The sequence below is a fragment of the Sebastes umbrosus genome, chromosome 1 (genome assembly GCF_015220745.1).
Source record: "Sebastes umbrosus isolate fSebUmb1 chromosome 1, fSebUmb1.pri, whole genome shotgun sequence".
Lineage (NCBI taxonomy): Eukaryota > Metazoa > Chordata > Actinopteri > Perciformes > Sebastidae > Sebastes > Sebastes umbrosus.
The window spans coordinates 11,822,870-11,846,573 of record NC_051269.1 but is presented as its reverse complement, the minus strand read 5'-3'; the positions used below and the strand labels follow the sequence as shown (position 1 = coordinate 11,846,573).

At 42.4% G+C, this 23,704-nt stretch overlaps 1 protein-coding gene across 4 annotated transcripts in view; it reads right to left on the bottom strand.

Annotated features, from left to right (window-relative positions):
* errfi1a (ERBB receptor feedback inhibitor 1a) overlaps window positions 1-23,704 on the bottom strand; it is a 45,822-nt gene that overhangs the window by 6,000 nt on the left and 16,118 nt on the right. The window contains exons 2-3 of one of the 4 annotated variants that reach the window (XM_037775596.1): window positions 16,762-16,871; window positions 13,179-13,344 (exon numbers count right to left, since the gene is read on the bottom strand). The gene's annotated coding sequence lies outside the window, so the exon portion shown is untranslated. Of the gene's footprint in view, window positions 1-1,750; window positions 2,154-13,178; window positions 13,345-16,761; window positions 16,872-23,704 lie in introns of those variants that run through there. The other 3 variants (XM_037775605.1, XM_037775586.1, XM_037775616.1) reach the window with 3 other exon arrangements.

The following is a 23,704-nucleotide window of genomic DNA, read 5'->3' as shown; positions in this document are numbered from 1 at the left end:
ACACTTCCACGTAACACACACTCACACACACTTGTCTTTTTTTATATATTTACTGTATACTTATTGTTATTATATATATCTTGTCCTAATTGTTTGTTATCACTATTATATAGTCATATTATTTCTTTATCTTAATCCTGTCTCTAGGTGGAGGCTTCAGATAAGCCCAGTGAGTTTTTTGCCTCTTCCTGCACTGTATATTATATTTTTTTTGTTATGTTGTATAGTCTTAAAGGTCCCATATTATGCTCATTTTCAGGTTCATACTTGTATTTTGTGTTTCTAATAGAACATGTTGACATGCTGTAATGTTCAAAAAACACTTTATTTTCCTCATACTGTCAGCCTGAATATGCCTGTATTGTCTCAAACGCTCCGTTTTAGCGCAATTTGACAGAATTGCAACAGAATTGCAACAGAATTGCGTTGCTAGGCAACAGCTTGGGTCCATGTGTACTTCCTGTCAGCTGATGTCATTCACATACACTGCAACAGGAAATAAACTGGGACACATTTAGAATGTTTACGTTTAAAATTGTCTCAAGGGTCTAAATATTGTATATTCGTGACATCACGAATGGCTCAGAAATCCTGACAGCCTGTTTCGAATGCAGAGTTTCTGAATACGGGCTGTGTGTATTTCCCTGTGGATTGAGTGTTTCGATACTTTCACAGTATTTTAATAAGACTTAAGCCTGCTTAATAATAAAAAAAACATGAAAATCTCACTTTTTATGATATGGGACCTTTAAATTGTGCAAAACAAATAAACAAATAGACAAATATAACACAGAGGAGGCCTGCTTGGTAAGAGGAAGAGGTCTGCTGGGGTTAGCAGTGATGTAAGACAGCAGATAGCTTGCCAGTGATTCAGGAGTGTAGTAGTCACTCAGACCTGAAGAGAAGGAGTTCACACCCCGCTCATGACACCCCTGCAGCGGTTTCCGAGCAACCATACCCGCTCTACCTGTGCGGCAAGCAAACAGCGCGCACACCCCCTCACCTTACCGGATTGAGATAATAATGGTTAAAAGCCCTGTAGCAAGCAGGTGACTCACACCACAACACACAGTCAGCTATCTGGCAACTGGGCCAGGTAGTGATGATACATAATGGATTATTTCCCCTTCAGTTTAAAAGAGCAATATATATCTATATATATATATATATAGATATATATATATAGATATATATATATATATAGATACAAATAGATGGATTCAATAAAAGAATCAAAGCAGGTTTGCAATCCACCAAAAAAGTTGTGTTAAGGGATCCAATATTGTTTTATCTATCATACAAGATAGACATATAGTAAAATTGTTCACAATTTATTTTTGAACTTTTTTAAATCCTCATATAGTGTTGGCTAAAAAGACAAATCTGAATGGCTTTAAAATAAAAATAAAATATTATAATTAAAAACAATACACACAGTTTGCAATCCACCAAAAAGTCATTTAAGCGATCCAATATTGTTTTATCTATCATATACAAGATAGACCTATAGAAAAAGTGTTCACAATTTTCTTTTTAACTTTTTAGATCCTCATAATGTCAGCTTGAAGACAAATCTGAATGGCTTTAAAATAAAAAACAAAACAAAATATAATATAATAAAATACACACACAAATAGGCTTAATCACAGAGTTGCATCAATCAGTGGTGTCTGTCGTGCTGGCACCAGCATACAAAACAATAGACAAGAGACACAGCAGCTCAGCACACATTTCATATATCACAACTCACCTAAATAACAGATCTCCTGCGCTGACTCCCTCCTATAGACTCCTCCTTGGTGAAGTATATATATATATAAATATATATATATAGCTCCTCGGTTTCTTAGAGTCTGTTAATCTTGTGATTGCATCAGAGGAATAGGACGCCAGTGAATTGGTGGCGTTCCGGCTAAACTGTGTCACTTTTTAGATAAGTCCTGTATTGTAGTGAGCAATGTCTTATAAGCTCCACCACACAGAGAAACGCGCTGGATCCGCCTCCAACACTTGCTCTTAAAGGCGCAGGACGCGTCTTTACACCCTCTGCAGCAGCGTACGTGCAGCAGCAGCAGCAGCAGCAGGACAGGCTGGCTGGCTGGCTGGGTGCATCACGGGAATTACCCCTTGAAGATATACAACACAGGTCTAATTCAAGTGTTAAACTGTTAAAGTAGAAAGAATGTTTTTGGCATCATTGGGTGAAAGAGTCCATAATAACCTTTCAGCATATTGTAATTCAAGTGTTCTGAGAGAAAACTAGACTTCTGTACCTCCTCATGGCTCTGTTTGCAGGCTTTTAAAAAACTTTGGCCAATCACAGGTCATCTCAGAGAGAGAGCGTTCCTATTGGCTGTTCATTCAAAACAGGTAGTGCTTGGTATTTCCTCAACAGGTCTCAACCATGGCTGCCCATTTTCGCATTTTACAGCTAAACAGTGCACTACAAGATGTTTCTGAAAACATTTGAGGTGAGAAATAGGCATTACAGTAACAGAATATTGATTCATATAGAGAAAAAAATAGACTTCTACACCTCCTCATGGCTCTGTTTTCAGGCCTTAAAAATAATCCAATCACAGGTCATTTCAGAGAGAGAGCGTTCCTATTGGCTGTTCATTCAACGGAGGCAGCTGTCAATCGCTCTCAAACTCCGATCAAACGGTCAAACTAGGCAGCGCTAATCAAATATGAATCAATATTCTGTTACTGTAATGACTATTTCTCTCCTCAAATGTTTTCAGAAGCATCTTGTAGTGTACTGTTTAGCTGTAAAATGAGAAAGTGTGCTCTGGCTGGTGGGCGGTGCTTGGTATTTCCTCAACTGATCTCAACATGGCTGCCGGGTCACAAACTTTTTCATTTTACAGCTAAACTGTGGACTACAAGATGATTCTGACAACATTTAAGGAGAGAAATAGTCATTACAGTAACAGAACATTGATTCATATTTGATCAGAGTTTGTGAGTGATTGACAGCTGCTCATAGACGTCAGGCTCCAGCTCGGCTCTGATTGGTTGTTTTCCTCCGGTCTGTGAAATCCTGCAGATGCCATTAGGAGCACCAGAGGACACAGAGTCACATGATTTTTACCTTTCTCATGCACTATACTGTCAGGATATAGTGACCGTTTTATCACAAATAACATTTTTTTTAATCATATTTGCTCCATTTCTACCCACTGCTGCTTTAAGTTAACTTGATGTGATCAAGGTTTAACGTTAGAGGACGGAGCAGGTGTGAACACAAGGATGCGGTCAGCTGATAAACTGTTGCAGTGGGATGGATGGTGGCCATGCAGGATAAAGGATACTAATAATTAAACTGTTAATAGGCTACATTATAATACAACTCATTGGGGATTGGTTGATGCATAATTATGTCCTGTTCTTTTGCAGCAAAGTAGTAATTAGAAGGTGACACCCCATCCGGTGAGCTCAGCCTTTAAAAACTTTTCATTTTATGACCTATATTATACTTCAAATCAGTCTCCTTTGTGGTTTTATCAGCAGGTCGCATACGTGCTGCAGTCCAAAGTGAACTGCACAGATGTGCAGGGAGACGGAGGCAGTAATGGGGATGGCTCCGGGGTAGATAACACAGACAACAGGCAAAGAAACACAGCCAGAAACACTCTTATCTGCACAACTGGTAGCTGAATGGAGCCCAGATTGTTTAGCTGCTTGCATATCAGATCAGATTCTTTTAGCTGGACCTGTTCTCTGTTTACCTGCCATAATGTTAACTTAAACCCAGTGTAGTTAGACAACCCAGGCTACAGGGTCGATATAAATAGTCTTTTGTTTCAGTTTTGTGAAAATCTAAAATGTGACACTATTTCCAGTCGCTTAGCCTACTTAGATCTTAAGTGGTGTTGTATTAACTATGTCACCTAACCTAACCGGGCTATACAAACCCAACACTGACATGCACGCTAACCAAACACAGAGATACAATGGCTACAAACAACTCGTGTGTTGAATCAATAGTGGCAGAAAGCAGAGGTGTGTGCGGAGAGAGAACAGAGTGTTCTTGTGCCCGAGTTCGTAAAGCCTTTAGAGCCTGGTGCACGGAGGAGGCCCCCCCAAACCCAAAAGGCTTATCATGACATATTTGGCCCCTTCATGGACCAGGCTATCGCTAATCCCCCTTTATAATTTCAGGCACATTTTTGGGATTCCCTGGGCCAGTTGTGACCAGCAGAGGAAGGGGTTTTGCTAGGTTCTGACATGAGCATCAGAGTTTGGATTATAAATGATTTACAGGTTTGATGTGATGGATGGTGCAGGGAATACTCACATAATGATAATGGTACATTTTCAAAACTGAGAGAAATGAAATGTAATCGTTCAGTAAAGCATGTGTTTATGTTTACTGCTGCTTCATCTCTGAATCGGTTGGTAAAACTCTTTCCATGTTTTTACCAGACAGACACACTCAGTGACTTCAGTTCAAACTGTCTCTCCTCCCACTTCAGCCCTCCCTCCCTCCCTTCCCTGCTTGTGAGCTACATCGTGATGTCATCACTCACAGGAAGTTCCTTATAAAGTGAGTCAGCGAGGGGAAAAAAATAAAAAAGTTAGTCAGGGAGGGAGATAAGCACCCACAAGCCAGAGGCAAGCTCTGATGAGAGTTTGAGAGAAGAAATTATGTCAATCCTTCTCAGGAAAAATTACTCTGCCTTTTTACTCCATGACTCACGCTGAGATTTATCCGCCACATCCAGCATCCTCCCACCCCCGAATAAAGTGACACCTTCAGCTCCTTTTCCTTTCAGTTGCACTTGGAGCAGAAAGGAATTTCCCTTCGTGGCTCACACTCCAACACAATGGTATACTCATGGAGTGACGCTTCAGTCCCCCGGCTTATTATTATGAATCCCTCACCAACAGGAAGGGTGGAGTTTAGCTGGAAATGAAAAAAAAAAAAAAACCTGTATCATCACTGTAAATGATTTATTCACTATGGAGGTCACAGCATTGATTGCTCCTGCCTGCTGAGGTAATTAAATTACGTGCATATTTAGCCTGTGTCCAAAGTTCACACTGATCACCAGCAGAAGGTTCGGTGTTGTAGTAAAAGATGACGTCAAGCCTCTGATTTCAGTGAATAAGTGTTAAACTTGTGTTTGCTTTTGCTCTGTTTTCTTTTGAACAAAAGGCTGGTTTAGACCAAGGTCTGCTGGCTATCCCTCCGTAAAACTGCAAGGTTATTGTGAGCATTGTGTGGCCTGCAAAGTCTGCAACTTCCTCCCTTTAAACACAAGAACTGTGACCGCTGTTGACACCTTTAAAAAGCAGTTTAAAGAGTCAGTTCACCCTCATTACAAAAAAAATATTTAGAAAAATATAATCTGCATACATCTTATTATATTGCAACCCGCTCTCACAGGAAGTCGTTTAAAGAGCACGACATTACACAGACATTCCTCGTGTCATGAGGACGCATTTTACGCTTTTTGCGTGTCATTTGTACGCCACGCAACAAAACTACGGTAACGTCCGCAATTAGGTTTAGGGAACAAAACCACTTAGTTAGGTTTAGGCAACAAAACCACTTAGTTAGGTTTAGGAAAATCGTCATAATTGGGTTTAAAAAATAAGTACTTAAACTAAGTAATATACATACATAACCTTTACTTAACTAGGAAGTCACATTGAGATTAAAAGCTCATACAGCGCATCAACAGGGCAACATGTTGGTCATGTGTTTGTTATTTAATTGAAGCAACTGCAGCTTGCAGTGACCACTTCCTTTATTCTATGTTTAAAATCATTTAAAGAGATAAGGGTCTCAAGTTTAAGCTTGGCCTGCAGATGTTTTCAGGACCAGGACCGTAGTGGTTCAGGCTTGTTTTGCCAGTTTCTGTACTGATAGAAGGCCCTTTAAATTGAAGCATTTTGTATATTTCTACCCTTCAAAACTTTTAGGTAAGGAATCACATTTACATCCATTATTTTTGGATTGTGGGAGAAATTATATCTCAAAACCACGACAAATAAAGATAAAACTATGTGCACAGCTAGGAAAGTAAGAAAAATATGGATTTTTGTAATTGGAATGAACTGATTTGTCCTTGCCTTTTTTTATGTTGTTGTTAATTGTAAAATAATTTGTGACTCCAGAAAGTTGCTTATTAACTAACAGTGTCAATCAATCCCTAATTACCTCAGAGAAATGCAACAGTAGCCCACAGAAAAAACCCACTTTCCGTTTCACACTGCAGATGAGCTGCGCGTCCAGCCGGTGCAGCTGTGAGCGCCACAGCCGAGGCTCAGTCTGACACATCGCCGTGTATTACTGCTGGATCGTGGTTCCGTCTGGCAGACCCACACACACTTGGCTCCCGCCGTGGAAACAAAACACAAGTCCCCAGGCAACGGGCTGTCATCTCTCACTACAATGTAAATACGACCATATTAAAGCACTTCTACTTGTTAACCATACCAAACTCCTGAGAATCCTCCGGCTGCTTCACTTATTAATCACTTCCTGTATTGCTACAAAGACTTCTGGGAAAATGGAGGGACTTTAGAGTAAATTGCCTCACACGCAGGTATTTTCTATTTTGGAGCGAAATATAATCAAAAGCAGCAATAACGAGTCATCATTGCATCACTCCTCTACATTGTTTTGTTGAGTGGTTCAAGTGCCGCCACAGCCTGCTGTTAGTAATGGGTGGAGCGAGCCACACCGCCTCCTTGATGATGACAGGGTGTGTTTAGTCTCCATGACCCGAGGATCACATTAGACATAGACCGGGGGAGTTATTGGCGAGCTCATCCTATGACTGAGACTGAATCAAAGTCATGTTAGTGATTATGGAGGCTGATTATTAGTGAGGCTGTAATAATTCTCATTTTTTGTGGTTTAGGGAAGTAGTAAAAACAAAGGGAACATAAACTCACAGTCACACCTAATCCCCGACACAGACACCCACACAAACGCCCTCATTTGTGTCTGGTGTTTGGGGAGAAGCTGTGAAATCGACAGCTGTGGTGTGATGGGGAACGTCACGCTGGTTGTCGCTGGTTCAGAGCCAACTCTGCTCACAGGCTGCACCACTGGAGCTCTACAGGATTGACTGACACAGATGGAAACCGGCTCCTAATATGCCTTGTTTCCGGTCTCACAACTGATATTCAGTGTACAGAACATCAGCTATCTTTTGGCTACATTTTCATTTTCTGTTCTGGCTGCATTATTGAATCCTAAAGGGTCTCATGAAGAAATCCATTACCTGTTTCCCGCAATGTAATGCCTGTATTGTATTTCAAACATCCAAAACAGGAGTTTCTGGCATGTGGCCGATGAGTATACCAGGTTTCCGGAGTTCTTGATGTCGGCGTATAGAGCAGAATGTTTAGGTTTTGCTTAATGTAGCAATCTATTAATCTTAAGTAACAACTGATTGCTGGGGGAATTGGTTCTTCCCCTGATTTCCTGGCTCAGCTTCACTCATAGGGGACATTAACAGCACAGCACACAGCAGGGCTCAAGGCCCACGGCTCTGCTGATAAAGATTTCAGATGTTGTCCACCAAGAAGATCAGCAGGCTTGCCGTCAAAAGGGGGCACTTCCAATGGAGTAAGGTATAAATCAGTAGCCACGGGGTTATAAAAGCATTGGTCTCTTGGTGCACTATGAGGACAGAAAAACACATGTGTAACGAAGGATGCAGTCCACAGATGAGCTACAGTCAGTGAGCTGAACAAGTCCTGTTTCCCCATTTGTGTATGTGTGTGTGGCAAGGTCTGATGACAGGGACTGAGTCATTCGGGACAGAGTATGTGCTTTGTCAGAGCGCCTTTTGTTCCATTCACACATGGATTTAGGGCCCCTGATGAAGTCAGCCAGACTACCTGATCCGGCGCTGGGCAGCCAGCAGCCACATTAATTCCTCACAACAGAAACGCTCTGGATCACCGCTCACACAAGCCTCTTAACGAGCGAGCCGAAGGGTTCAGGAGAATGCAGATGAGGTCCAGCTCCCATTTTCCATCCCGTATATGAGCAGGTTGGCTGTGCAGACGCATATGTTTGGGGCAAAACGTGGCGCTCCAGGGGGAGAAGAACTGTGCGTGGGTGGAAATGCAGTCCTGTCCTGAACTCAATCGCCAGGGTACGGGGACTGTAATGGCCTTGGGGCTACATGCTGAAAGCTAAGCCAGATGAATAATTAAACCGCCATCTACTCTGCACCACAACATCATTTGTAGCTTTTCTCCAGAGTGAATGCAAAGTCACACTAACCTATGGTGTTATATCAGACAACACTGAATTCTGGAAAGACACAGCTTCATCAATGTGTTTGTTACAGGTCCCTTAGAGTTATTCATGCATAGTATACAGGACTATTCCTTTTCATCATTTTACTGTTTCACGTTATATTAAACAATATACTGTATATAGACAGGTGGTGAAAAAAACAACATAAATTCAAGGACTCAAGGAATTTCAAGGTTCCATTTGTCACATACACAAACAATATATATTGAAATGCAGGGTGGCCTACTCTTAAGGCTGAGCTAAAAAAACGAGTGCAATGAATACTAATAATTGAAATAAGAGTAAAAACTAGAATTACCATCTCGTGGTTGTATGCCTCCGCCAACCAAGTTGCAGTTTACATCCATGTCTGTCCAAAATGTCATCACCTCATCATTTTATCCTATTAGACATTTGTGTGAAAGTGTCATAATTAGCAGATGAATTCTTAAAGGGACTGTTTGTAAGAATCAGAAATGCTTGTTAACAGCGACACCTGTGGCCGTTAAGTCAATGAAAGTCAGCGTCGGGCTCGCGCTTGTGCTCGCTCTACATAGACATGAACGAGCATCCCTCAACACAGTGAGGCGACACACGTCAGCTAAAACCACAATATCACTCTATATTTCAGCTGCTTGGCAGTAATGTTAGCTGACCAGATGAAGGTCTCTCCATGAATCACTGCTGATCCTAGTGTTGGCTTTTCCTGCTTCAGCCTCCCGACCGCGGCCGGAGGGAACAGGGGAGACACCGGAGTTTTGGTCGGAGACGATAACGTTTCTCGCTGCGGAGCCCCGTCACTTCACAAGACACGGGAAACCTCTGTTGGTCTGGAGGAGCTGCAGCAGTTATATCTGAACAAACGTCCACTGTACATTCACTAGATATTCTCAGAGCTAAACTAACTCTTCTGCAGTGTGTAGTGTGCGCGCATACACGTGTGGAGCGAAATAGCGAGAACGAGCGCGGTGTGTGACTGAAGGCAAGCAGGCAGAGGAGCAGAGGAGCAGAGTACAGCAGAGACTCCGGCCCCAGAGACCAAAGCTACGGTCTCCCCCTCGTCCTCTGACCGCGGCCAACACTGTTTAACAGACGGGCTTCACTAGATATAATTTTGCGGTTTTGGTGCTTCCGTGTAGTTTGTGTTGGAGTCTTGTCAGTTCATCCTTGAGTCCAAGTGGACATTTGTGCCAAATTTGAAGAAATTTGCTCAAGGCGTTCCTGGTATATCAAGTTCACGAGAATGATACCAACGGACGGATGGACGGATCGCCCGTTGGCCAGCGCAGAGGCATAACAAGAAAATGATAAAGGGAAACATATAGAGGATAAAAATGATAAAACACTGCCAATACAATAAGTATTAAAATGCACATATATTGGTTGAGTATGTAGGTGGGTTGTGCAATTTTTTTAGTTTATAGAAATGTAAAACTGTAAGGCAAACTATACAATGAACGAAGAAACATAACAAATGCAGATGCTTCCATACAGGGCAGGAAGTCACTAAACGATTTGATGAGTATGAAAACAGCTGTTGTGAGAGCTCAAAGTTGCCCAACACTTGACTTTATTAAGACATGTTGGTAACTATTTTAAATTCCTCCATTTCATCATCATCATCATCATCATATTTATACCATTTTTTCATCCTGCCAAGACAAAACCGAAGGCAAAATAGAGCTTTCACAGGAGCCACCTTCACTGCTTTGTAAATTTAGCTCTGGGAGGAGAGAACATTCAAAGTCAAGCTGAAGTAAGGACTGTAATTATGTTGGAGCCAGCAGATTATTCTCAGCTCTGCAGAAAAATAATGAGTTATCACTGCTGCACACCCTATTTTTAAATCATGTAACACGTGAAGCTGATGGTTTTCGAGGTCGGTTTACTTGGGTGCAACAGTCTAATTCTCATTAAGCCTCTCAAACACAGTTCATGCTTTGTCCTTTACTGTGCATTCAGTGAACTAACTGTTTCTAGGGTCACTAAGACGGACAGCTGCTGTTTAGAAGAGGCGATGAAATGTAGAATTAACGGCTGTTATGTAAATTTAACATAAATCTCAGTTTATCCTTGCCTTCTTTCTGATTTCTGGCAAACCCTGCAGACAATGTCCTCCCTGCACCGCTGTGGTCCCTGGCAGGAAGTAAATCAGCCGGGGAGCCGCCCCAGACCAAACACTGCAAGGGCCTCTGGAGCCTGAGGGCGTGTGGGAGGTGTGCACCGAGCTCACAGGGCACAATGTGCTTGTTACTTCCTCGTCAAGTAAAAAAACAGACTGCTGTATACACAGACGGTGCACATAAACTCATATTGACTCATGAAAAAATGTGTGCACATAGAGACGCTTGAGTTTACACATAGGCAGACATACAGACAGGCATGCACATGCGCGTGCCTAAGTCAAACATTTTCTTTTTCAGGGTTTTTTCCGCACTCCAAACAACACTTTGAGAGCAGTAGTCTATACTTATCACCCTCTACCCACAAACCTCCCTCTGAAACTATATTTACTGTAAAGCTCCTGACATAATTACTCCATCATCTGGAGCCTTCCCTGAATCCCCTTTACCGACAAGCGTTGTGAGATATCCGCTACACGGGAAAAGAGTGTCATTTTACACTTCTCGAAGAGATATCGCACTCACATACGTGTGCCTCTGACCTCACACTGCCTTTGCTGAAGGACTGGCTTTAAATAGGGGCTCATGTCGAAGTGGTTAAGACACATTGTGACACTCTGCTTGCGTTAAAGAGCCTTGCGTGTTATCTCTCGTGAGCCAAACCAGGCCCCGAACGTGTCTGTCTTCAGGGGACATTTTCAAAAGAATTAAAGATAGGAGCGATTCCTCTAGGTGTGCAAAACGAACAAATGGCATCCTGTTTAGTACAGCACTCATTTGGCAATACTACTTTCTCAGAACTTGGTGGAAGTATTGTGAATCCTCAGCTTATGTAAAGTTTACATTGTGAGTTTTTAGGGAGATCAAACATATCAGACATCAGACAACGGCCCTTAAGGAGTCTCTCTCTGACTTACTCCGACCTGATAATTAGCCTTAATTAAAATGCTGCCATAATACCCTGAATACACTTGAGCACAAAGCTTCAGATTCAAGTAATTTTCCACGGGCATGTGTGTCTGTGACGTCTGAGACATCAGTATCTGTGTCCTTCATTTGTAGGCGACAATAGCCGGCCATCCAATTACCAATCAGGTTTCCTTGACAAAGATAAGCTTGGCTATATCCTGACTACCGATGATGGTCTTGACGCATCTGCTCCTCACTTCATTATTTAATCATATCCATTTCCGTAGCTCTTATCTGCAGACGGGATGAGAGCATAATGTTTACATTAGTCCCACTACAAACACACATGTGATTCCCACAGATAGAGCCTCTCGGGCCGCCATCCTATCATATACGAGAGGGTGATAGACAGAGCAGACAGACGGGGAGGTGGCCTGTCTTTGAATGTTTACTCAGAATACAGTTCAAACTGAAAGTAAGCAAAAGAAAGTGGGTAAAGTCACAGTTACAGTTCATATGAAAAATATCAAGTTTTAAACAGAAGTTTGGCGCACCAACAGGATGAAGACTCGTGATGTTTATATAAAAACCGCATGATGCTGCACAGTGAGTGCTTTGAGCTTATCCAACAAAGCTGCAATCTTTTCTCTTGAAGTGAGCTTGCAAAGTGTTCCCACCGGGACCCACTAATTAAGTTCATGCTCATTAAAGTGCTGAAAGTACTTTGAATTATACTGTCTGGAATGCTGCAAACACCAAACAAATCCCTGTGATAACGTTCAGTCTCTCTTCAGATTAAGAACAAACAATCAAAGGTTGAAATGTCTGCACACTGTGTGGTGAGAAAGCAAGATAAAAGCCAGGATGTAAAGTTTTTACATTAAAGTCTGCTGATGAAGGGCTATCTGCAAACTGTTTACTATTTGTAATGGAGAGGGGAAGCGGGAAGGCTTTAGCGTGTTCTCTCAAACTGTGCCCAGCTCTAACTAGTGGATGCATACCAAACTCGGGCCAGATAAGATTGTAAGTCATTGAAAGGGGTCCAAAACACCCAGCTCTTCCCTCCCCCCTGCTCCAACAGCTCCTTTCAGGGATATCTCTACTTGGCCCTCTATCAGGACAGGAAGCACCCAGCCGAGAGAGACAACAACAGCTCTGCTTCCTCTGGCTTTTTTCCCCCCGCCCTGGGAAACAGAGCTAATAGGAAGTAGATAAAGCATCCTAGGAAAATGAACTGAGTTTGTTGTTTATGATGCACGTACAGTTTGTCCACATGCACTTCAGTCATCGCAGACGTAAGCGTGGGACGAATAACGTCAGCGCGGGATGAACAGCAGAGCTCAGAGCACAGTCTGCACTTTATGGGAGTATGTCAGCATGTTGTTGGCACTCTGTGTGAGAAGAAGCAGACGCGACCCTGGATGTGTTTTCCTAGTCCCCGGTTGCCTGTTACTCAGAACAACACACAGCGGGGGAGAATGTTTTTTTTAACGGGACAGACTTAAGTCTGATGGACGTGCTGGCCTGCACCAAACACCTTACTTGTACAAGAGCGCAAACACCACTCCCTGCTGTCTTCTGGCCTTTTGTGTTTGCATAGGCACGTGTCCTTGTGATGTAATGCAGATCTCTCATGTGACACGGCTGTAGCTCGGCAAACAGATCTGTGTCATGTTGCTCCAAAGCCAGTGTAGTATTGGTGATGTTTACACCTTCAGGCAAAATCATGGTCAGGAAGTTAAGTTTTCTGGGGCCAAACATTCATCACCTAAAAATCGGCTCGATGATTCACATGGAAAATAGAGAGGAAGAGTGTGAGGGAGTTTGAGAAAGATGGTTCAGGGAGTAGTCACAGGAGGGAAGCCACCCACACTTACCACGAAGGCTTGACTCATGCGGTTCGGTTGGCACACGGCAGTGGGACAGGGACATTATGCTGGGTCTCCTCTCCAAGATGTGCTGCCTGCCCCCTGAGCCAGAACGGAGCGGAGCGTCCAAATCACCGACAGCAGCTCCCAGGACTGGAGCCACAGTGACTGGAGACTGATTAGACACACAATTATCTTAATCATGACATACAACCCTGCAGAGAGCACACAATGTCAGAGCTTGTGGTCATGCACGCTGTCGTGAGTGTCACTCCTACTACAGTGAGGGTGTGTAGCATGCTTCAGCAATGAATAACTGCAGAGCTCTGCAACACTTTTGATTCTGTCAGTCTGGTCACTTAATTTTTCACATTTAAAAGAGCATCCTTTGTGTGAAAAAGGACGTATAACTGCATGTTTCGCACTGTGTTTATATACACTGTTAAAGCAGCAGTGGGTAGAATTGAAGCTAATATGATATAAAAAAAAATATTTTTATAAAACGGTCACTATATCCTGACAGTAGTGCATGAGACAGGTTATCTGAAAAAAATCATGTGCCTCTGTGTCCTCCGGTGCTCCTAATGGCATCTGCAAGATTTGACAGACCGGAGGTAAACAACCAATCAGAGCAGAGCTGGAGCTTTGCCGTATATGAGCAGCTGTCAATCACTCGCTAACTCTGATCAAATATGAATCAATGTTCTGTTGCTGTAATGCCTATTTCTCTCCTCAAATGTTTTCAGAAACATCTGGTAGTGTACTGTTTAGCTGTAAAATCAGAAAGTTTGTGACCCGGCAGCCATGTTGAGATCAGTTGAGGAAATACCAAGCACCACCCACCAGCCGGAGAAAACGTTCTCATTTTACAGCTAAACCGTACACTACAAGATGTTTCTGAAAACATTTGAGGGGAGAAATAGGTATTACAGCAAATTAATATTAATTAATTTTTTATCAGCGCTGCCTAGTTTGACTGTTTGATCAGAGTTCGTGAGTGATTGACATCTGCCTCTGTTGAATGAACAGCCAATAGGAACGCTCTCTCTCTCTGAAATGACCTGTGATTGGCGAAAGTCTCCCGTCACAGGCTAAATTTTCTAAAGCATGTAAACAGAGCCATGAAGAGGTGCAGAAGTCTAGTTTTCTCTAAGAACACTTGAATTACAATATGCTGAAAGGATATTGTAGGATTTTTGCCAAATGATGCCAAAAATATTCTGCCTACTGCAGGTTTAACACACCGTTTGGCACATTGTGTGCTTGTTATTGCTCATATTCTGCAATCTCTAATCAGCTATATTCATGTTGCATAACATAATTTCTGTGTGGTGGTCAGTCTCCTTTCTGAGAATATTTGTTAGCTATCAACATGAGGGGTTCTAATCATATATAACACCTGATGTTTTGTTTGTTTTAGCACCTGGCCTCTCTTTCCTGTTTTCATCTCACTATGTCCCTGGTCACTTTGTGTTTCTCTCCGGCTTATATAGCCAAGCTGATAAAACCCTCCCTCCTACGGACACTAAGATAAGAGCCTGTGATTACGACATCTAGTAATAGTTAGCGTGCACTCTTACCGGGGCACAACACACATGTGGAGTGTATTAATCTGTTCTTACCAGCTCTCCCGGGGCTCATGGGTGTTTCCTGATTGAATATGTTGAAATCTTCTCTTCCTACGGAAGCCACACAGTGACACACAACGTAAAAACTTTCCTGGAGTGTGTGCACTGTATGACTTTATTACTCAACCGCCCAGAGGCCAAGTTGTGTTTGTCACCACTATACTGAATTAAGAGCAGGTACCAGCTCTAGTATTAGTCAGCTAGGCCAGATGCAGAAAACTACAGACGAGAAACCATACAGCACTGGAGAGGTATTTTGATTTTAAACACCTGTGTGAAAAGTTTCCTGGCCATCTTAAACAGATTACTGAATTACAAAGTCTCAAAGTTATTATGACCTGTCATTGTTCCGAGCCACAATGTTACCAAAAAGCCTGGGAAAAGTTAAACAGTTAGGAGCCAGCTCATCTTTGAGTCAAATCAACTCCTCATTGGAGAAACCCTGCTGGATCCGAACATGCCGGCTTGTTGGAATAATGTTGTGGCAAACCCGAGTGTTTACAGAGCTCCCCATTATGGTAAACATGGATTAAAAAAAAAGTCTGACAGCTTTTAAACTCCCACCACCCACACTGTCTCATAAAGGCAGGACGTGGTTGAGAGTACAGCTTGAACTGGGCGCAGACCTCCTAGCTGTGCGGCTGACTGGTTCGAGTCTAGTGTTTCATACGCATACAAAACCCACACATTGTTTGTTTTACTTGTTGCCCTGGTGATAGTGGCATCCCTCAATAGTTGACCTGAATAGATGGGTAGCGCCGGGCACAGCTTGATTTGCTTTGCTTCTGCTAAACTTATAAGAATAGAAATAGATCCAACTTACTGTCGTCTGCTATAATGGAAATCAAATAAATTATACCGCTGCTTGTTTTCTCTCGGTAGCAAAGTATACAGTCTCTTTCAGCTGCTGATATATACAGTGCTGCTGTCCACAACACTTTGTCTTACATAAGACCTTTCCAATAGTTAAGTTCAAAATTAGATGGTCGCTCTCAGTGCTGAGAGTATGATTGGTAGCTCTACCCAGAGTGGAGGAAGGCTGGAGTGTCTGAATGTGGCATTGGGAGTCTGTTTGTGGAGTGACAGTGATGGAGAGAGACCAAAACAGAGGGTGGGGGCTGTTTGTTTCTGGATCAACACGCTGTTCCTTTCCTGCTCTGTTAGCTATTTGATAGGCTGAGGGATATATTACTGCCGTCTGATTGCTTTACAACCCTTTGGCACCAGACCGTCTGCCTCAGGTAGGATCTGCACCTGTGTGCTCAGCAAGACTGATAGGGCACAAAAACAAACTGCACACAGGTCTGGAGACAGCTGACTGTCTCCTGAATCAGAGCAGTCAGGTACTTTATGAGTGGGATGAACCCATAATGTCACACACGGGAACAGTGAGTTTGATGCTACTGTGGTGTCAATATGAACATAAACATATGCTCAGCGACAAAGTATTCAGTTACAGAGCCTCCTATTATTTTCCCTTCAACAACTAATTTACAAAAAAATAACGCAGGAAATTCAAATAAGTTGGTTGCGTTATCGAGAAATCAAACTTCTTCAAAGAAAGACTCTTGCAGAGGGCTCAAATGTTTGTCAGATAATCGTGGGGCAACAGTGAAGGTTTGTCATCTGTGACTGGTTGGACCTGATCTGTCACTTGTATCTCTGTCCTCTCTCCAAGCACAGAGGGTGGGGTTTACCCCTGGCCTTTCTGTGCAGAGGAGTAAAAAAAAAAAACTGAACGTCTCGGTCCATATAGTTTAGCAATTTCTCTGTTTTGAAAAGCATAGCGTCTCTTCACTTTCCCAAAGTAAACTGGTAAAAATAAAGCTTTTTTTGATTAAACAAATTATATTAAGTTGAGTGTGCAGATTGTGTAACTAGTAAAAGCATATCATGTTTTATATCAACATGCTTCTGAGAAAAGAAGGCCACTTGTTACTGTGATGTTCTGACAATACACTTACCGGTATGTAGTTTATAAAAAGTGTCACGTATATTTCTAGCAGCTGTGGTGCACTTCTATCTTCACCATCTTTGATGCATGACTTGGATCCCCGCTGCATTCACTCACTCACTGAAGGAAGAAAAAAAAAAAAAAAAAAAACAGGTCAGCATATTGTGCAACCATTTGGCACAGATTGCTGTGCGTCAGGCCATGCAAGTGTGCAGAAACACATGTATAAATTGCATTTTGTAATCTGAACATGCAAACTACATCCACCCACATACTGTGGGTTGATAGATTTATGTCTCTTACTTGAATACTTTCAATCTTGTTTTACGCTGACAGCTTTTGCAGATTGAACTGCGTGAGTCAAACTTGGCCTCTCTCTCTGTACTGAGCGCGTATTTAAAGAAAAAGAAAAAAACGTCAAACAGGAAAGTCAGGATTCATGAAGGCAGAAAAATGTGTTGCTGCGAGGTTAACCCAGTGTTGTACAGGAGAAAATGTACGTCAAAGCGAGCACCCCCCCCTTTCATGTTACCCATCATCGCCCGCCTCCTAACCTCTGGACATGAGTACATGTGTTTCCATCACCTGTGGGTCTGTGCATACACAGTACATGTGCACTGCAGTGCTTTCAGTGTGTCATATGGCTACAGTTTACAAACAGAGCCAGTCTCCCGTTACCGGACACCGGAGCTATTCTAGCCTCCTCTTCCGATGCACACCATCCTAGTGTCCGGTCTCCATGTGGAAGTCTGCAAGCCAAGGTCACCGGGTCACATTCCTCCAGCTCTTTGGCATTCTGCCCCAGGGTTCAAGTAGTGTGGAAGTGTGTGCCTGCGCATGTGTGTTTGTGCGGTGTGTGTGCATGAGTTGTTTGTCTTTCATGCCACAAACTGCATTCTGCTAGAGGAGAGGCATTGCAAGAGAGTTCTGCACTGGTGACAGATAGAGCTGCACACACACACACAGAGAGGTTGTATTTGAAATATCAAGCTTTAAAAGGACTTGTTATACAGGAGTGTGATTAATGTGGCTGTCTCCACACACACTTTCAACAGTTCTGGTTGGCTGGGAGGTGAGCGCTATGAGAAACTGCTGTTTGCTCGGGGGTGAACACTGATCCGTCAGGATCAATTGCGGATAGACATATTTTAAGTCTATCTGGTTGATTTAGACTCTGTGCACTTGACACTTGAGCACACCAGCGGAAGTGAAGAGAGTCAGCGCAGCACTATAGAGTGAGAAATTCAACACAGTTAGGCAGCTGAAAAAATACAGTCATAGAGATCCACTAGAGGCAAGAAATAAACATGTTTTTTCTAGGGGGTGTTAATCGATTAAAATATTTAATCGCGATTAATCGCATGATTGTCCATGATTAATCGCGATTAATCACTGTTTTTTTTCTGTTCAAAATGTACCTTAAAGAGAGATTTGTCAAGTATCAACATGGGAGTGGGCAAATATGCTTGCTTTATGCAAATGTATGTATATATTTATTATTGCAAATCAATTAACAACACAGAACAATGACAAGTATTGTCCAGAAACCCTCACAGGTACTGCATTTAGCATAAAACATATGCTCAAATCATAACATGGCAAACTGCTGCCCAACAGGCAACAACAGCTGTCAGTGTGTCAGTGTGCTGACTTGACTATGACTTGCCCCAAACTGCATGTGATTATCATAAAGTGGGCATGTCTGTAAAGGGGAGACTCGTGGGTACCCATAGAACACATTTTCATTCACAAATCGTCAGGTCAGAGGTCAAGGGACCCCTTTAAAAATGGCCATGCCATGCCAAAATTTAGCGCAACTTTGGAACGTTATTTAACCTCCTTCCCAAAAAGCTAGTATAGCACGGTTGGTACCGATGGATTCCATAAGTTTTCTAGTTTCATATGATACCATAGTGAGCCCACTACAACCTCTGAAAGATTGATTGAATTAGTGGCGTTAAAACGAATTTGCGTTAACACGTTATCGCGTTAACTTTGACAGCTCTAGTTTTTTCATATTGAGTGCAGGACTACTGAATAGTTAACCAGGATCAGAGATGACTTGTTTTTAGAAATTCCCTTCAGATTCGGATCCTTTTTGTAAATAAAAGTATTAATACCATAGTATAAAATACTATAATAATCCCATGCAAATCAAACAAAATTTCTCCAACAGCAACATTTAACTGGATACACACACACACACACACACAGTATCAGAAATGATATTCCTCTGAACCAACGTGTTTATTTTGATAGCCCAGAGAGGGAGAGGAGGCCCAGGTAATCCCAAGATGACAGACACACTGTCCTGGTTTTGTTTTCTTCCCTGGCCAGCATCTGGAAAGGGAGGAGCTCTACTGATGAGCCCACAGAGGACGACACACACAAACACACACACACACACACACACACACACACACACACTGTCTGGAGAGGGTAGGTCGTGGGGCATGGGAGGCCAAGACAAAGCCTTTTTTTCCTGCAACAACTGTGATTACATGACAACACCAGTCAACCAGTAACATGAGACCTGTCTGATTGCTACAGACAGACGAAATACAAACAGCGCTGTGAGGGGATTTGTTGGATGACTTAACTGATTTTATTAAAAACAGGTGCAGATTTTCAAGTTATGGCTCACAGTGAAGCTGTGACTTTGTGTTTATACTTTTATCATTCTACATATTCAAATAAGACTGATGAACATCTCCGATTTGAAAATAATTAAACCTATAAAAAAGGAGATAGGTCATGATGGGAACGCACCCTACTTTGATTGGTTTGTGTGTTACAGGAACGCCCACTTTTTCTTCTTCTCTACTTTCTCAATGCACAGCTGGTTCTGACTTTTATTACCGTACGTACTTCATTGTAAACAAACACAGAATGATAGCAGATAACAGTAAACCAAGATGAGTTTTATTGATATGTTATGACACGGTCAGCGGTTATCTTGTGTAGGCTATGTGAGGACATATGGAGGTTCAAGGCAGTTCAAGCACACATATTTGGATGTTGTGAATTTCTGTATAGCCACCTCGTCTTCGGCAAAAAGGACAGCCATACCCAAGATTTGTCTTCAGTATTCGAGGCAGCGCCTTCCATTAAAATCATGCTGTGTAGCTAAAGAACCAAATGCATAGCCACTGATTTGACTGACACGAACAGGACAGTGAAGTTCCTGTTCTACGTAAATCAATGATCTATGTGGGTATTCCTGTCAAGCTCTACAGGAATGCCCCCCGTGGCTGCAGTCAGACTTTACTGTAAAAAAGACTAAATAATTTAGTCATCAGTGTCAGCAAAAGTGTTGGACAAGTGGAAATTCGGACTAAAAGTCAGCAATATAGATTTATCTTTTGGGTACTTTAAAAGTCTGTATCAAACTTCATCTCTCATAATGTATAGTAGCACATTCTATATGGCACTGCATAGCATTTTCTCCCCTGAAAGGGCACCCTAGAGGGCACTTCACCACATTTTCTTTACTGGAAGGGCACCCTAGAGGGCACATCACATTTTCTTTACTGGAAGGGCACCCTAGAGGGCACTTCACCACATTTTCTTTACTGGAAGGGCACCCTAGAGGGCACATCACATTTTCTTTACTGGAAGGGCACCCTAGAGGGCACATCACATTTTCTTCACTGGAAGGGCACCCTAGAGGGCACTTTACCACGTTTTATTCACTAGAAGGACACCCTAGAGGACACTTTATCATGTTTTATTCACTAGAAGGACACCCTAGAGGACACTTTATCATGTTTTATTCACTGGAAGGGCACCCTAGAGGGCACTTTACCACGTTTTATTCACTAGAAGGACACCCTAGAGGACACTTTATCATGTTTTATTCACTAGAATGGCACCCTAGAGGGTTTTATCACATTTTCTTGCACATTTGGTCACTACATTTTATCATGTTTTATCTACCAACGGGGCATCTACGAGGGCACTTTTACAGTGTTTTTTTTTTCCCCCGAACATGAAAACTTGAGTCCTCCAGTGCAGCCAGTGGTTAGTGCTTTAGTTTTGTAGTTACCACTCACTTGTTTACTTTGATTAAAAAAAAGTGTAGACAGGTTGAGCTCATTGCACTGATCTACTATGATCAGTTATAGATCAGTGATCGACATCAGTCTGTGAATGAAATCAAAGTTACTGATAGAAAGTCAAGCTGAAATACTGCTTTTTACCCTTCATGCCCATCATATCCATCGTACCTTTAGGCTCAAACTTAGTTTTAACCTATTTACTAGAACTCAATTTGTCCCATAGTAAAATTACTAAAAATCAACTTTTATATATTCTACTCAGATTTACAGGCCAGTTGAAGAAACCTGATATGTTAAATAAAAACATGAGACATGTTTTATTTAAGCCAGAACCCAAACTAGGTCATATCCGAGAGCTTCCTAGAGTTCTGTTCCCTGAAATTCCAAGAGTCCTGCCGGAAATCCAACATGAGGCAACAGGCCGCCCCCTTGAAAGGGTCGCAGAGTGTGAATAAGTCCACAGAGCGAACATGGTCGTGGCTGACAGACGGACTGAGTCAGCGCCGCATTCCAGTGGAGTCAACCATCCACTTTACCCTCCACACACGCACTCCTCCCCGCACACACACACACTCACACACACCAACGCTGTACACTGTTTTTTTTCTCTTGCTCACACACACATTCTGTACACTATAGGTGTACCAGGCTCATACCATCCACTTTACCCTGACAAAACCTTTCCCCTTTGCACCGATCCAAACTCACGCAGTCTGTCTCGCTCATGTGCACATACACAATGTATGCCACATGCACATCACTCTTTTCAATACTGTCTCAATCTTGTTGCTGCCAACCAAAAGTAAACATATGAGGTTTGAGATCTTTTAGATATGAAGAGTAGTTCCTCCCTCCACACACACACGCACGCACGCACGCACGCACGCACGCACGCATGCACACACGCACATACGCACACTCGCTAGTGGTGAATAGCAATAGCTGGGTCTGGGTGCTTCACACTGTGCTCTTCCTCACACTGACTAACAGCAGCCATACAGCAGTAGGCAGGAAGAGAGGCCGACTGCTCACCTGATGTAAAATGATGTAAACGCATCTCTCTGTGGACATGTCAGTCAGTACAGCATATCCCACGCAGCTGCTAATGGATGTCTAGATGCTGCCCCGAGTCATCTGCTCACAGACTGCCACATCAATCCAGTCAGTACTGCTTTATAGTAACAGTACAGATGCAACAGTAATTTTAGGGATGCACTGATTCAAATAGCTGGATCGGATATCGGTGACAATGGGGCCGATATGTTAAATTCAATTATTTTTTTCAATTAATTATCTGTCAAATGAAGGCAAAAGCCCCCCAAAATAAATTTAAAAAAAAAAAATATATATATATATATATAGAAAGAAACATGAGAGAAATTTATTTTGTATAGTATATCAGTAAGCACATAATAATAATAGGCTAAAGAATGATTAAATAAATACTATCTTTAAAGTAAATTAAAAGTCTAATATGGATCAAACAGACCAGTCAGTCTCATTGTTCTCTCTCTCTCTCTGTTCCCTCAGTGAGCAACAGCGCAGGGCTGTTCTGTAGCACCGTAAAGGTGTGTGATTAACTCTGTGTGAGTCAGATACAGGTGTTTTGCAATTTGAGGGAGGCCTCCAACAACCCCCCCCTTCCCCAGGTTTTTAAGGTTTATAGTTATGAGGCAGCCTGCATCTTCACACGCAAGCCTGCTGTCAGTCAGGAGGAGCCTCGGCGGCGCGCAGGTTATCATTCATCACACTGACTGGAGACAGTCGGAGGGTCTGCAGCTGGGTTGTCTGTGTTTACACGCTGACAGATTTAGACCGGGCTTAGATATGACTGATCTCTCTCTAGGGAGGCAAGTCGATAGCAGACACAGGTAGAGTTTACACTTCCTATGGTTAAGGATAACAAGCACTGATAACGGTTGTATTAAGCACCATAAAAGAGAAAAACGGGGTCAAATTAGGATAAGACACACAAACACACACAATGAGGATCTAAAAAGAGTCTGGGGTCTTCAATCCAACCCAGAGCCCTGCCCTATATCACCGTGCTAGCCTGTCATCATAAGGGCTATTACCAATGTATGATGATGGTGGTGACTGGTATTGTCACTTGCCTGGAGTAATGCAATGTGGATTTTCCTGTAAGGTCACCAGAGTGACGCAAAGCCCGTGTCTCAAGAGCACAAACCGAGTCATCTCTCCGAATAAAATGCAATATACCTGGTGTGAGTACAACCCTTTCACACGTCTATCACCTTGTGTTTGAAACATGTTGTGCCAAATCTGGTGTGTACACCAGGCACAATAACAGCAGCCCTCTTCTCCGGGTGTTCAGCTCGTGTAGAGGACCTGAAATCTTCATGGCTCAGTGGTTAGCAACCTGACCAGGTTAGACTGGGGTGTTTCTGTGTGGAGTTTACCTGATCTCTCTATATGGGTTTCCACTTTTCCTCCCACTGGTCAGATGAACTGATACTGATCTGTTTCACATCTTCAACAATGTGTCAAGCTCATACATGAGTAAGTGCTGTGGAAATGAGGACATCTTAAAGGATAGGATTACATTATAATACAGTATTAACAAGCACATATGTATGAAAGATACATGTGTGTATGAGAGAGTTAACGGTCTCTGGAAAGAGTTAATCAAGTAAGAGTTACAAGATGTGTTTCCATTCAATTGTCAAGCGAATTTTAAGCAAAATTTTGAAATGTCGCAAAAAAGAAATGCAAATTAGGCGCATTTCCATCAACTGGTTTGGAGCGAATAAACTCAGCTACAGCGTAGTTTGGCCAGAAGTTGTTGGCGCTATAGGCTACGCATGGCTGTAATCCTCCAGTAACAAAACAACAAGTCGACTTGGCCATCTAACAATCTACGATAAAATAATGTTT